The 2,500-nt window shown below is 51.0% G+C and overlaps 1 protein-coding gene across 3 annotated transcripts in view; it reads left to right on the top strand.

Annotated features, from left to right (window-relative positions):
- Lar (tyrosine-protein phosphatase Lar) overlaps positions 1 to 2,500 on the top strand; it is a 938,228-nt gene that overhangs the window by 239,987 nt on the left and 695,741 nt on the right. The window lies entirely within an intron of this gene.

Genomic DNA, 2,500 nt, shown 5'->3' on the forward strand with positions numbered 1-2,500 from the left:
TTCCCTTACATCGCGTTGGAGTAGTGTTGCGAGGACGAAGGGGGAGACAGGCAGGCAATAACGCCCCGTGGAGGTGGTTCCAGAGATCGCTCAGCCGGGGCTCCGGAGACTGACAAAGCGGCGGGGTTTTGTAGACCGAGCAGAGATGTGTGCGCTATAAAGGAGGCTCTGCAAATCCATCCTCTCCCCCTCCCCTTCTTCCTCTCCTTCCCCCTTCCCCGCCTCCCTCTCATATTCCCTTTTCCTCTCTTTCGTTCCTCCTTTCCCTCCTCCCACTCCTTCTCTTTCTTCTCTTCCTCCCGCTCGTTCTCCTTCCCCTCCTCTCCCTCATTTCCTTTTCTCCTCTCTCTCTTCCCTCCTCTATCTCCCTCTTACTCTTCCTCTCCCTCTCTCCTTTCCTCTTCTCCTCCCTCTCTTCCGTCCTCTCCCTTTCCTTCCTCCTCCCTCTCCTCCCCCTGCTTCTCCCATCCCCTCCTCCCTCTCGTTCTCCCTTCTCCTCCCTCTTGTTCCTTCTTCTCCCTGTCTTCCCTCTGCCTTCCCCCCTCTCTCACATTCATCATTCCCCTCCTCCCCTCCTCTCCTTGTTTTCCCCTCCTCACCCCCTTTCCTTCCCCCTTCCCCTCCTCCTCCTTCTATCATCCCCCCTCCCTTTCCTTTCTGCTTCCCCTCCTCTCTCCTCTCCCTCTATCCCCTTCCCTTCCTCCCCTCTCTCAGCCCCTCTCCCCTTCCCCTTCAACCTCCCTCCCACCCCCCTCTAGGAAGTGCAGGTTTTCAGGAGTCTCTCGAGACGGCGAATAATAGCGGGGAAATAATGGCGGGATGAGCAAAGAATAGTCAAGGGATCGTAGCGGGCCGTTAGGTCGGGGCTTGACGGCCAAGATGTGCAGTACATACGTTGCGAGCTCGGGTCAATGGGGGGAAAGGTGGAGGGGGAGGGGGAGAGGGAGAGGGAGAGGGAGAGGGAGAGGGAGAGAGAGAGAGAGAGAGAGAGAGAGAGAGAGAGAGAGAGAGAGAGGGGAGGGGAGGGGAGGGGGGAGGTAGAGGCAGTTGGTAACACAGGAAGAGGGAAGTATGTGCAATAAAAAGAGTTTAAGTGTAATCTTATAAGTGTATTAGCGTGTATACGTCGTGTGACCCAAATAGAACATTCGGAAATACCACGTTTTTCCCCTAGACTATGAGCCTCGTTGCATGCTGGTCCGGTTACAAGATCCGCTGTATTTCAACTGCATGTAACCAACCACCACTGATTTCAAACCGAAGGAAAAAGACATAAATACAGTGCGTATGCTGATATTTATTTCGCGATGTCAGCTTTAGAAACTTGATTTGATCTTCCTGGTCCTGAGGTCGTTGTCGCGTTGGTGACAATGGCGCATCAAGCGGAGCGTGGTAACTAGCATGTCGAAGGGATGTCGATTGGGTAGTAAATGGATATGGATATTGGATATGTACTGTATGATACGACCTCGGTGCTAATCAGGTAGTGGGTCTCAGCATAGGGTTGGATGATATTCGCTAACTGCTACATATTTTTCTCTTTTCCTAATTAAAGTCGATGAACTTTTTTTGAAGTCATGGTAATTATACAAAAAACAATGTAATAATTATAAACTTTGCCCTTTGTGTCCCGGATACTGTTGCAAAATATCTGTAATGCTGTATGAGAGCGGTGCACTGGCAATAGTGAATGGGCCCGGCATATAATTTATGCCCGTATTCGTGTGCCGACCGCCGTGTTATGACCATGCATGCGCTCACTCTGCTCGACCGGGGATGGGGGGGGGGGTCATACCACAATCCGTAAAGCTTAGAAATACTTGGTTTTTGCAACACCAGCTTAGTGAAGATTGGCTCTAGTGCTCCTTGACAGCGTCCAAGTGAAGAAGTGACTCTTCGAGAGTGTGCTGGCTTTATTGGTGCTAAACTTGGCAGCAACTGCGCAGTTTGATGCACCAAATAAAAGGAAGTTGTGTTACGATGTGCACACTGCGCCGCCACACCACAAGCGGGGACCATGGGCGTAAATCAGTAATGTTTATCCCAAGAGCAGCAGCTGACGCACGCCTTGTGCTTAGGATATATTGTTGACTTTGTAAACAGCGGTAAACTGTTGTGTAAATATATTGTTTTCTCGACCATGTGTCTTCCTTGGTCTTGTTAATGCGTTAAGGCATGGTTTGTTTCTCTCCCCCCCCCCCCCCTCTCTCTCTCTCTCTCTCTCTCTCTCTCTCTCTCTCTCTCTCTCTCTCTCTCTCTCTCTCTCTCTCTCTCTCTCTCTCTCTCTCTCTCTCTCTCTCTCACTCACTCACTCACTCACTCACTTACTTACTTACTTACTTACTTACTTACTTAAACACTCACACACACGCACGCACGGACATATACACGCACGCACATATACACGCACGCACATACGCAGGCGCGCACATACACACGCATGCACACAGGCACGCACGCAAGCACGCACGCGCACACACACACACACACACACACACAC

This window comes from Penaeus japonicus, unplaced genomic scaffold, assembly GCF_977035675.1.
Source record: "Penaeus japonicus unplaced genomic scaffold, GWHDUDI00000001_assembly GWHDUDI00000023, whole genome shotgun sequence".
In the NCBI taxonomy this organism is placed as follows: domain Eukaryota; kingdom Metazoa; phylum Arthropoda; class Malacostraca; order Decapoda; family Penaeidae; genus Penaeus; species Penaeus japonicus.